This window comes from Crotalus tigris, unplaced genomic scaffold (assembly GCF_016545835.1).
Source record: "Crotalus tigris isolate CLP2741 ecotype Arizona unplaced genomic scaffold, ASM1654583v1 scf7180000024349.2157984, whole genome shotgun sequence".
Taxonomy (NCBI): domain Eukaryota; kingdom Metazoa; phylum Chordata; class Lepidosauria; order Squamata; family Viperidae; genus Crotalus; species Crotalus tigris.
In genome coordinates this window covers 1290649-1304213 of record NW_024100518.1, presented here as the reverse complement: position 1 = coordinate 1304213, position 13565 = coordinate 1290649, and positions in this window count along the sequence as shown.

Sequence of the window (13565 nt, the reverse complement as noted above, 5' to 3'; positions counted from 1 at the left end):
AATTTATTAAGTCAAGTCGATAAAATTATCGATTCCACCTGCATTATAACTAGCTCATATTTTAGCAAGACCAATTAGTTTGCCAATGGCATGACAAATAAAACAGTGTGCGTTGGATGTATATGTGTGAGTGTGTGTGAGTATACTCAAGATGTAAATGACAACTGAAATGGGCACAAGCTCACTGTAATTGGCTTTTTTCTAATACTGTGCTTGGAGAGAGAAAAAATCCATCATAGTATCAGCATGTTGCCTTAGCATATTCATTGCTTTCAATAATTAAATCTTATGCTTAATGGTTCCAAAACTAATCCTGTTGATGCAGAAGAAGAGATGCAATTCAACTTTTTAAATTGAATCATTAAAGCGTATTTTATCAGAGTAGATGCTGCTTTGTGACAAGTCAGATCCATGTTTCTGAAATGATGTTTTGCAACAATAATCTGTCTATGAACTCTGTTGAAATATAAATATTATTCTTTTTTCTTGAGCAATTTAGGCGGGAAAAGGCTTGGGCATTCTTTGAAAAAAAAGGTTAGATTCACCTTCACAGTCATAACAATAATCAAATACAGTGGTAAATTTATAGAATATAAAACAGGTCTTCATGTTTTGAAATGCTTAATTTATATAAAGGTAAGCTTTGCAATGGAACAATTCTATTTCTTTGATTTATCCATTTTTCAGCACCTTCCTAAACATGTTCATTTAGAAATAAATCTTCCAACACTTGATTTCACTTTTTTCACTCCAGCTTTAGGGTGACTTCAGCCATATAAAATCATGTTAATGGTGACAGAAAGATTGCTTTCAAATTATGTTAGCTACAACAAAATATTTGTTCTGATAATTAAGCTGAATTAATCAACTATCTTAGTTATTAAAAAAAATCTCTGATGTTTTAATCTAGCAAAATACCTTTCCCATTACAAACCTGGACTCTTACTATACATCAGAGGAAGCCTTGCTATTTGTATTTCAGCTATCACCTGAAAATTGGACTTTCTCTCTGATGGCACTCACTCTTTTCCTCTAATATCTAAGGCAGTGGTGGCAAACCTATGTCACGGGTTCCAGAGGTGGCACTCAGGGCCCTCTCTGTGGGCACACACACCATCGCCCCAGTCCTAGGCCTTCAGCTGGGTTTTATAAAACCTTTTCACTTTAGGCCTCCACCACCATGTGCAAAAAAAAAAAAAAAGGTTCAATCAGTCAATTTCAACTTCTAACGGGAAAAAAAAGATCTTGCAAAGTTGGAATTGATTGATTGAACTTTCCCACCCAGTCTGCCGTTACCACTGCAGGTACGCCCACCCAATGGGCCATGCCCACCCAATGGGCCACACCCAGCCAATTGGCCACACCCACCCGGCACTCGACGATGCATACGTGGGTTTTGGGTTGCGGTTTGGGCACTCAGTCTCTAAAAGGTTCGCCATCACTGATCTAAGGAGTAACTCTTTCTCCAATATCCGTGGAAGATGATGTATCTCTCTTTATTGGGCTTATCTGGGCTCATCTGAGTATGAGAATGACTTGGACTAAGTTAGTTTTATTAAAAGTGTTTAATTATTAACTAAGTTAGTGTTTGTTTTCAATTTTAAATTGTTGCTTTATCTTTTTTTATACTTAGATACTAATGCAGGAACAACTTTATTTAAATTTTATTGAATTAATTATGTGCCATCAAATAAAGGTCAGCTCTTAGCATCCAATTAAATATCTGTGAAATAGAGCTATAACAATAATTCATATGCAATGCATGGTCATGCCCATAAATTGCATGCTCCTTCCTCCTGCAAGTGAGGCTTCTTTTGTTTTGTTTTGTTTTGTTTTTCATTGTTTTACACGTTTAGGAGTATTAGTTTGGGGCTATCTTTTCAAATGATGGGCAAAGAAATAAAAGTGTACATCACAGTGAAACTGTCAGACATGAGCGAGACACCTTTGCAGATTTGTTGCTGTCATATACACTGCTCACTTTTTTAAAACAGGAAAAAAGTTTGAGAAAATCAATTGAACCCAAGCTGGAAATCTTTCTTTAACGTTACTATATGACACTGCAATTTTATTTTATCTGCAAGCAGCCTATGAGTCTGTAAGAAGTCGGATCAACCAACCAACCAACCGATGACAGTGCTGACCACTAACTAACATGAGCTCCAGCCAGGGTGACCTCACCATCAGATGACCCTCACATGGCATGACCAATCGGTCACATGACCAACTGTCCATACAAGACTATAAAAACAGAATAGAACTTGAAACAAGAGACTTCAATGAAGTTCCCCGATGATGTTACCTAGCCTGGTGACAAGACATTTGAAAACTAAGCAACAAGCTTAGAGAACAAATCACCAGCAGCATCTACTACCTGAGCTACAAATATTTTCCATCATTTCTAACTAGAATTAAATTGTTTTAAGATTTCTGGTTGAGTGGACTCTAACTGAAACCAATTCCTTTTTGAAGAGATTCAAAGGAAAATTAATTTGGGGTTCAGGGGAAGAATTGAATCAAAGTTGTAAGGAATCTATTTTCAAAATTATCCTTCTACAGACTTTGTTTTTCCAGGTTGCATTCCTACAGCTATTTGGGCTGTTTTCTCCTGGTGTGGTAGTTTCCGATTATGAAGAAAATTAAGAGATTTATTAAGCACTGTAAATGTTGGATCTATCATCAAGCGAAACAAGAAGCTTGCCTCAAGTGAGAGAGCTGGGAAATAATAGCACTATATTGAAGACAGAAGCATGTATGACATGGCTTGCCTTTTACTGCTGAGCTAAGAAAATTGCAGGTAATCCTCGACTTACAACCACAATTGAGCCTAAAATTTATGTTATTGAGACATTTGTTCAGTGAGTTTTGCCCTGTTTTACAACTTTTCTTGCCACAGTTGTTAAGTGAATCATTGCAGTTATTAAGTTAGTAGTTCTGTTATTAAATGAATCTGGCTTCCCCATTGACTTTGCTTGACAGAAGGTCACAAAGGGTGGTCACATGACCCTGGGACATTGCAACCGTCATAAATATGAACCAGTTGCTAAACATCTGAATTTTGATCACATGACCATGGGGATGCTGCAATGGGTTGTAAATATGAAAAATGGTCATAAGTCACTTTTTCCAGTGCCATTGTAGATTTGAATGGTCATTAAACAAACTCTTGTAAATTGAGGATTTTCTGTATTCTGCTCCATCACTGTTGTTTAAATAATGTTCTTTTACCAGTCTACAGCTTCTATATGCTGTAGGTTGGGAAAGTCTGATCTTTGGCCATAGGTGACAAAATGTCTTGGGCTAGTTCTGTATAAAAAGGAAATTCATATGAGGTGTGGGGATTCAATGAGATTAACAATGGTCCAGTTGCAGCACAGTATCAAATTATATAATTGCAGCAACTATACTATATTAATATTGTATTAATCAGCCCCCACTATTTACTTAATTAATCTTCGTATAGTACAGTAATTCACTTAATTTTGTCTCTTTCATTATTACTACATTTTTCAATTCAGTCTGCAGTGCTACTGTTCTGCACATTAATTTATATTTTATTATTTTATGTGCCTTTCCTAGGAAAACTTGTATATTTGCTTGCTTCTCATTGTTGTTCTGAAAATCTGTCAGGATAAATTTACTTACAGATTTAATTGATGAGCTGCTTAATCTCAGATAATCTTAGATAATTAATGGCAGTGCTTTACAATAGAACATTTATAGAAAACTGAAAGTTTGCTCTATTGCTGTTTTAGTTCCAAGTCAATAAATTGTAAAACCAATGAACATTACAAGATCATCAAGAACAACAAAATGCTTTGTGGGCATATTTTTTGAAATGTTGGATGAGCAAGAGAAAGACAGAAAGTGAGTTTATTATAGCCATAAACATAAATCCCCTCATTTCCAACAAGACACATGTTTAGGATTGAGCCTAATCCATAGAGATTTCTTTCCGAAATATCTATTCTACATGCATACATCAGGAAAACATCACAGTTCAGTTACAAGTCCATTCTTTGCAATTGAGAAAATAGTCCTATGACAGGTGCACCAATATTCTGACTTTGTTTACAATTGCTCCTTGTAGCATTGGAACTCTCATATGGATGATGTAATAGGGCCCCAGTTGACTTAATTCATAAATGCCTTTAATCCCACCCCAAGAGTGTTAACTGTAGTGAACGTGATTGGAGCATTACATCAAATGAAATGAGCCATGATCTATAAAGGTTGATGCAATTATACATTAATTAGTCTTTAAGATTCTTTGTTTTCACTGCCAGGTACATATTCTGAAAAATACATATCACAACCTTTTATTTTTTAAGTACTTGCTCAATCCTACTTCCTATGATTCTAGGTTATCTCGTATGTTGCAAACAAAATGGACACATAAAGATTGTCCTATTCCAATATTTTCCTTTGTTACTTATTTGATTCCCATGACTACTTAAGAGACACTTATATTCTGCTTGGTCAATTTCCCTGCAAACACACCCTAAATTTCAAGTGGGCAGATCCAGCAATCCTACCGTAATTTTTGAATAGGCCTTACAAGTGGCCTTACTAATACCATTCTACAATGCCTTGGTAAGGCCGCACTTGGAATACTGCATCCAGTTTTGGTCACCATGATGTAAAAAAGATGTTGAGACTCTAGAAAGAGTACAGAGAAGAGCAACAAAGATGATTAGGGGACTGGAGGCTAAAACATATAAGGAACGGTTGCTAGAATTGGGTATGTCTAGTTTAACGAAGAGAAGGACAAGGGGGGACATGATAGCAATATTCCAATATCTCAGGGGCTGCCATAAAGAAGAGGGAATCAAGCTATTTTCCAAAGCACCTGAAGGCAGGACAAGAAGCAACGGGTGGAAACTAATCAAGGAGAGAAGCAACCTAGAACTAAGGAGAAACTTCCTGACAGTGAGAACAATTAATCAGTGGAACAACCTGCCTCCAGAAGCAGTGAATGCTCCAACACTGGAAGTTTTTAAGAAGAGACTGGACAGCCATTTGTCCGAAATGGTATAGGGTTTCCTGCCTGAGCAGGGGGTTGGACTAGATGACCTCCAAGGTCCCTTCCAACTTTACTACTATTACTATTACTAATTTAGAACCCTTCCGGTTGTTGCCCAATAGACATACCATAACTACTGTACTGAAAATCTGAGACGAATGTTTTTCTTCTCCAGATTTTGTTAGATTGATAAAATTGCCTATCGCACCAAGTAAGTTAAAGTAAGATAACAGAGAGCTGTTTTTCTATAAATTTTCTGCTGTGATAGTAGTAAATAATGGACACAGAAAAGAAACCATAGTATATCATCTCTGTGAGAATCAACATTTTTCCCACTGATATCCTAGTAAAACCTGACTCTGGCAAGTCTAGATATATTTAGGCTATTTATCCTGGCCAAGTGCCATTGAATCCATGGGACTTAACCCTAACTTTAAAATAATGAGAACTGAAGGTTTAGTGTTTACTATATTTAAATTCCACGATTCCTTCAAGAAGCAGAGAAAAGCATATTAGGGCTTCTCCGAGTCCAGTGATGGCGAACCTTTTAGAGACCGAGTGCCCAAAAACTCCTGCCCCCACTTCACCCCCTGCCCCGCCCCCACTCTGCCCCACTCCGCCTGCCGCAGGGCCACTCACCGCCTCCAGGGCCTGCCGCAGATCCTCCAGCAGTGCCGTCGTGGCCACGCCCTCTGCCCGTGCCCCGCAACATCAATTGTGTGCAATGGGGCATGAGGGCAGAATCTACTCTGTCTACTCTGTCTGGCTGCCATGTCCTTGGCTGCACTGCTCCACATGAGCCACACTCGGGGTGATACGCGTTGTCTGTGGAAGTGGCCCCCCAATAGATGGATTACAAGGAGGCCTGGATAGAGCACTATGGCGCCTGATGAATTTATTGGGGTATCCATTACGTCTACAGATGTGAAACAGGTATTTCCTTTCTTCAGCCTTAGCTTTGGCCATATTGCAGTGTGAGTCAGGAGGAGGAGGAGGAACATCAAGGCAGGCTGGCATTTCTTGACGTTTTGGTCCATCGCCAGCCTGACGGGACCCTTGCTACTAGGGTTTACCGCAAGCCCACGCACACTGATAGGATCTTACATTTTAACAGTAATCATCCGGTGGCCCACAAGGTCAGCTGTATTAGAACCCTTTTTAAAAGAGCTGACTCACACAGCAATATGGCCAAAGCTAAGGCTGAAGAAAGGAAATACCTGTTTCACACCTGTAGACGTAATGGATACCCCAATAAATTCATCAGGCGCCATAGTGCTCTATCCAGGCCTCCTTGTAATCCATCTATTGGGGGGCCACTTCCACAGACAACGCGTATCACTCTCCCCTATGTCAGCAACGTTTCTGAAGCCACAGCTAGGCTATTGTCACCCTATGGAATAAAGGTGGCACATAGACCAGATCGAACATTGCGTTCCTGTATCATGAGGTTGAAAGATCCACTCCCTGTCATTGAAAAATCTGGGGTAATCTATAAAATTCATTGTATGGATTGCCCAAGTAATTATGTGGGAGAAACCTCTAAAAGAGTAAGGACAAGAATACAGGAACACAAGCTGGCAATAAAAAGAGGGGAGCATTATTCTCAGATCCTCACTCATATGGTAGAGCTCGGGCACAAATTTGATTTCAACGGAGTGCAGGTTATCGCTAGTGATGCCTCCAAGAGTGGCAGACTTCTTAAAGAGGCTTGGTTCTCAGACTGTAAGTCTATTAACCGATGTGTGGAGTTACGTCCGGCACATCAGGTTATGAAGGCATGGGAGGCACATATTTGCTCTAGACGGAGGAAGCACCCCAGTGTTGGCAACCTTGATTGTCCCAACGAAGGGATAGATAATGAGATAAGGGTGATCCTACCATCCGGAGTGCCCCCGATTGGTAACAATTCCTGCGTGCACCCATTGAAGATCGGAACCCCTGGAGAGGATGGTGACTGCAGCCGCCCCATTGAGGGTGCCGTTACGCATTCCTGTGTAGCACATGGGAGGGCGCATGAGCAAAAACCAGACTTGGGGCTCCCTTGGAGGGGAGAGTTGAGTCGGACACCGAACTGACAGGAACGAAGATCGTGGCGAACTGCTGTGCACCCCACGCGCGGAAGCGCAGTGGGTTGGGGGTTCAGGGGGGATGGGAGCAGTGGTACGGATGTGGTAGCATGCCCCCGGAGAGTGGTACGGCAGACACGGGGGAAGGAGGTGGTCGGGTTCGGGATTCCATCGGAGGATCAGTTTGGCGTCACACAGGTTACTTTGGTGCAAGGTGACATGGAATGTTCTCCTCCCAGCCTAGAAGCTGCGCGTAATAGGGAAGTAATCAGCCGCAAGAACTTAGAACTCAGAAATACGCCTGATATGAGTGATGGGAGGATCAATCGACCGGGCCCCATAACGAGGTCTATGAGCCATATGCAGGCGCGTTTGCACTCATAAGCAAGCTCCCCCACCCTCTGGCTTTTTACACCCTGACGATGATGGCAGCAATACAGCCATCGAAAGCTAGGTTATCTATTCCTTAATGGTACCCAGTGCTTTTTTTGAAAGAAAAAAAAAGGTGCCGGAACTCACATATGTCATACTATCCGCCTTGCCTACCCTACAAGGTTCCATTCAAAAAAGGTGCCAGAACTCTGTTCTGGGCGTTCTATGACAAAAAAAAGCCTTGATGGTACCACATCTACATGAAAGGATGTAAGCAGTGGGTACCACAAGATTCCATCTTAAACCACTACAATATCTTCATCAATGACTTAGATGAGGGAATAGAAGGGGAACTCATTGAATTTGCAGATAACACTAAGATGGCAGCAATAGCCAAAACCCCAGAAAACAAGCCCAGAATCCAAAAAGATCTTGACAGATTTAAACAATGGGCCCTATCCAACAACATGAAATTTAATGTGGAGAAAAGCAAGGTTTTACACCTTGGCAGGAAAAACCAAAGGTACAAGTACAGATTAGATGAAATCTGGCTGAAAAACAATAACTGTGATGAGGGACCTTGGCGTCCTAGTGGACGAACACTTAAAAGTGAGCCAGCAGTATGCAGCGGAAGCTTAAAAAGCTAATACAATCCTTGGTTGTATAAATAAAGGCATAGAATCAAAATCACATGAAGTATCAGTACTACTTTATAAATCCTTAGTAAGACCACACCTGGAATACTGCATCCAGTTTTGGTCACCATGTTACAAAAAAGATGTTCAGACTTTGGAGAAAGTGCAAAAAAGAGCAACTAAGATGATTAAAAGTCTGGAGACAAAAACATATGAAGAACAGTTGCAGGAATTGGATATGTTATACAATACCATACAATAACATCAATGGTGTATTTTGAACAATCCTTGTTCCGAAAAATTTTAATCTTAACTAAAGGTGCCAAAGTTGGGACTGGAGTCTCCCTGCTTTTTGATTAAAAATGTAAAAGATCTCTTCCAGTATCTGAATTATCTTGTTTAAAATCAGTAGAGGTCATTCTGAGGTTAAAATGTTTCAATCTTGAAAAATGTTGTGCCCTGTATATTGGTTGCATTTTCTGTTGCCAACTTCAGTACCCTAAAGCTATTGTTTTCAACACTATTCCTGCTGCAGCAAATGACACACGCACTCCAGTCTTCTTAGAAACAAGCTCCCAATCTGAAAAATCATTATAAAACCTGGAGCTAAGGTAGAGTGCATATTTGGGGTTTGCCAAGTCCATGCGATATTTTATAGAACAAATGTAATCACTTGAGATAAACCCAGTGTATGCATTCTTTGGCTTAACTCCCTATCAAAATAAGAAAATTCCAAAGATGAAAAGTAACTTAGACTCACTTGCTAATATTAGATTTTTAAATCACACATGACTGTAATGGACTGACTTTGACAAATGGTTCTGAATTGAAATTGGATGTCAAGGATCTGAAAACCACTTGGTTTTCTTTTCCTAACTGTTCTGCATCCCTGATTTAACATTTAATTCTAAGTACAGTAGTCTGTAAGATGCCTCTGCTTTGACTCACCATGAAACTTTGCTTCAGAAAAGAGGTGTAATTCTCTTTGATCAGGCACTTCTGCTATCTTGGAGTTCTATTAACTGGAAGAGATTTCTCAGCATGCATCTTTTACTATTATAGTCATGGAAATGCCAATAAAAGAAAAGAAGTACAGTATTATGAAACATGAAAACTCCAATATAATTCATTTACAAAGAGAGTCATAATGAAAAGAAAAGCTACTGTATTAAAATATTCATGGTTTGGGGATTATTGCACAAGAGCTTAGGATTTCAAAGTCTAGAAAAGCAGAAATTCTTTTGACAAGGGATTGAAACATAACAGTTAATGAAATCTGGAGGGATCTAGTGACTCTTATACATTCATTAAAAGAAGTAGGACAGCTTAAGAACTGACAAAAGGTTTATTCTCTAGACTTGACAAAGAACAAATTGTTATATTTGGACAATGCTGAGGAAAGCTAATATATATTATTTCATTTTTTATATATTTTTATTAATTATAATTGTAAGGTTGAGAAACACTGGCTTAGACCTATAGAACAAGAATCAAGAAAGCTAGCTCAGAGTGTACTAAGATTGATGAAGGCTATTAAGAACAAAAGCGACTTCCTTAATATCAGAATAAAAAGAAAAGAAAAGAATCTGTATACTAAGTGTATAAAATACTGTGACGTAACAAAAAAAAAGCCAGGGCTAATAAATTCTTGGATCTTACTTCTCCAATAAGATAGTATGTATTCAACCTGGAAATTAATGATGAGTGAATTAAGGAGAGGACTGAAGTTTGGGTTTAATAAAAATATAATCAAAAAATGCTCATAGAGCATTTATACAACACATTCCAACAAAATGGATATCCATGCAACTGTCATGGTTCCGAAAGATGAAACTCTTCAAAGAACTTTGAGGCATTATTTACTTAAAGAATCTTTAATCGAATAGCATAGCTTCAGTAGGTACATAGTTGAAGCCAAAATCTGAGTTCCCCTCCCTTCAGCACATAGATCAAAGCACAATTCCCTCCTACAACTAACTGTCATAAATCACATTCTCCAATTAGTTTGAAATGCTGGCTTCCCGCCCAGTTTTCTCTCCTGCATTCTTTATCAGCTCTTGTTACAATATTGTATGTCTAACTAACGCCCATCACATTCCTCCCCCTCCCCCATATCATCTAATTCTAAGAATACAGTATAAGAAAGAAAAAGGCAGCATCTCCATCTGTTGTCAAAGCAAGAACATCCAATGTTAGCAGCATTGACAGCAACTTTATCAAAAAGCCCTAAGCACTCAACCCAATACAGCACAACCAACCCAAACCCTAAAAAGAATTACACTGCCATACATCAAGAATATCTCAGAAACCACCTACTACTATAATTACATGGAATCAGTGTATCACACAAACCAACTAAAGCCATCCAAAACATCCTAAGCACACAGCAACCCCAGGAAAAAAAACAAGAGTCGTCTACAACATATAATGTAATGACTGCTATTACTATGTAGGACAAACAGGCAGAAGACTGTTTATCCTACATAGTGGGAACTCATTAAGGAACACAACTAGCAGTCAGAAGACTTGATGAAAACTCTTTAATTTCACAAAATACAGACAGATTTAACAATAGTTTCAAATGGGAAAAGGTGACCATCCTAGACCAAGCCAATCCCCAAAATGCCAGGGAATTTCTAGAAGTCTGGCACTCTGACAAATTAGCCATTCATTAATAGACATATAGACATTAACAACATCTATAGACTATGCAAAAGAGACAGTCAATCAGCCAATAAGGGAACAAAAAGACTCAAGCATCTCTCTACCAGCAATCAGGATCCAGATCAGCCTAGATTAACTCCAAGATTAACATCAGACCAACAATCAAGTAAACAATACACCAAGCAAGGAACTGCCAAACAAGCCAACAGTAAACAGCCCAACCAAAGAATCCCTAAGACCACCCCCAGCAACACTGACAGGGCAAGCCACTAAAATGTAAACTGACAGCAAACCACACTCCTTTCTAGCACTGATGATGTTGCCTAGTCTGGGTAATGAAACATCTGCAAGAAAACAGGCAAGCTCAGAGAGCACCAAGGATCCTCCTCAAATTCTCATTTACTTTGAATGGGTTTTTATTTCCCGACCCAGATGAATTGGAAGAAAAGGAATTTGCTGATTACCTGACTGATTTTTTTTAAAAAAAAATAATTTTGAGAAATCCTGGAAATCAGATGAAATATCAAAAGATATTTCATTTGAAAGGGAGGAAAGGAAGGTCCAGCAAAAATAGATCAATACAGCTGACACCAATCGCTAGGATGATTCCCAAGCAGATCAGTGTGTAGTCAGCTTGAAACTGATTTGTAGTCAGTGATTTCATTTACTGCATGTCAGCAGTGTGGCTGGTTATTATTGCTGCCTACAAGTAGTGACTAGCAGAATCCTTAAGATTCTTACCCTTCCACCATCATATTGCCAGGAAAACAATCTATCACCTTCCTGGTGAAAGGTGGATAAAACTGAGAAGATTCCTGGTGCTCTATTCCAGGGGTCTTCAAACTTGGCCCTTTTATGACTAAAAGGGCCAAGTTTGAAGACCCCTGCTCTATTCCCTTCCTCCTTAATCAGTTGTGACCATGCAGTTGTGCATGCAACAAATCTCAAGAAGGAGTAGGGTTCAATCACATGGACACAAACACCATCATGATTATTTTAACTTCACCCACTTGCCTGACTTAAGCATTAGAGGAGAACCTTAAAATAAATCCTGATATTCCTTTATTCTAACTCATGTGTATTTATCTGTCTCAACATGAACCATCCAAAATTTATCTAAACCCTAACCCAGTAATTTACAAGTTATGTCAGCTGAAAAGCAGTTATGGGCTTGGCAAGGCATGCAAAGGACCACACTCCAAAAGTGGGCGAGACCATTTTTTATTGTTAAGTGTTTATTTTATTATTCTTTTATGTCTGCATTTTTGGCAATCACAAAAGTTCCCCCGGCAGCTGCAACTGTAAAGAAGGGTTTTTTTCCCCATCATTATAGCTCCCTCTCCTGATGAAAAAAGAAATATTACAATATATTTGTACATCAAAAGCTTTTTTTTTTTTTTTCTTAAACAGAAGAACAAACGGGGAAAGGACATCACAACAGTGAGTGAGAATAAAGGTTTGGGAACTTTTTTTTTTCATTTGGGGGAATGAGAAGACTTTCAGGGGCAAAATTAGTGCCTTTGGGGAGATGTTGGGTTTTTTTTTTAAGTTATGAAATAACTTAAGCTTCTATGAGATACAGCCCCCATTTTGTCACTAATCACATATCTTCCAAAGGCCAGTCTTGCTGCAGTTCTGCCCAAAACCTTTATATTCTATTGACCTGCAAATCCCGCTCACTGTAATTCTGCTCCATCTTTTTTTCTAGGAGCAAAAGCACGCATCATCCTGGTGGTTTTATTTCACAGAAGCAACCTTATTAAATAAGCTTGCTGTGAGATAAATGTTCCTCAATCACCCCAAAAGCTCTCCGGTACTTCGGAACCTTGGATAAGGGGTTCCCTTGTTTCATTCCACCACTTAACAATGGCCTTCACTATGTCCAGGCTTATCCTTATCCCAAATGAATTGAATGTGGCAATCTGGGGAATTGTCCCACCTATGCTGGCAGAAGGGGCATGCTACAGACCCTATCAGTCAATGAATACCAGCTGGAAGGGTCCAGGAGAAGACTGCTGTGGCTCCTGTTTTTTGGAACATTTTGCCCCCTCACCCCAAAAGTGAGATTGCATTCACTCTTCTGACCTTCCCTAAACTCTTGAAGACTTGGCTCTGCCACTTGTCCTGGGGCCTAATGGTGGTGCATCACGCTGGAGGTGGCTATCAGATTGAGAGAAGACTCTCCCCCACCCATGTGCATCTTGCTCCCTTCTTCCCCATCTTTTAATTGTAAATTATTATCGTTTCAATGTATATTGGCATGTAATGTCAGTAAACTGCCCACAATTGCCTCTAGACAAGATGGGTGGCATACAAGTTTGATAAATAAAAGGCCTGCCTGTGATGCTATTTTTTAAAAAAATAAAAAAACAAAATCTGATTCAGTTTGGGATAGTGGTTAAGACACCAGGCTAGAAAACAAGGGACCAGGAGTTCAAGGCCTGACTTAGCCATGAAAGCCAACTGAGTGATCTTGGGCCAGTCACTCTCTCTCAGCCCAGCTGACCTCACAGGGTTGTTGTTGAGTGGAAAATAGGAAGAAGACAATGTATTGGATATGCTCACCCCCTTTAGTTATTTGCAAAAATAATAAAGGTGTGATATAAATCAATAAAAATAAAATCACAGTATTAATCAAACATGTGTCTCCAAATAGCTCTTGTTTGTATAATTATGTCCATAATGTGCTTTTTCAGTTGTTCCCTTTTCTAAACATTTTTGGGGAGGGGGGTTACTAATTCATTGCTCTTTTGAACTTACCATTTTGGATTTTTTTCCCAAATTGCTATGGTATTAGATACTGAA